This window comes from Penaeus monodon, chromosome 4 (genome assembly GCF_015228065.2).
Source record: "Penaeus monodon isolate SGIC_2016 chromosome 4, NSTDA_Pmon_1, whole genome shotgun sequence".
Taxonomy (NCBI): Eukaryota; Metazoa; Arthropoda; class Malacostraca; order Decapoda; family Penaeidae; genus Penaeus; species Penaeus monodon.
In genome coordinates, this window is record NC_051389.1 from 10548406 (window position 1) to 10548844 (window position 439).

A 439-nucleotide genomic window follows, 5' to 3' on the forward strand; every position below is an offset into this window, starting at 1 on the left:
AATAACGACGATAAAATCAATAATAAAAATAATGATAATAATGATAATAATAATGATAATAATAATGATCAGAATAATGATAAGAATAATGTTGATAATATTAATGGAGATAATGATAATGATAATAATGATTTTTTTTTTCAAGTGCCCTGTCCTACAAGGACGTTGGCGATCATGGATTGTCCATGATTTTCTTGGCAGTTTAGAACCGTGGTTTGCCGTTGCCTTCCGCCCGGTGTTTTTTTTTTTTTTTTTTTTTTTTTTTTTTTTTTTTTTTCCGCCCGGAGTCACCATCTCTATTTACCCGGTTCTGGGACCAGCACTGACTTGGGCTGGCTTGCCCACCCGGTGGCTAGGTAGGCAATCGAGGTGAAGTTCCTTGCCCAAGGGAACAACGCGCCGGCCGGTGACTCGAACCCTCGAACTCGGATTGCCGTTG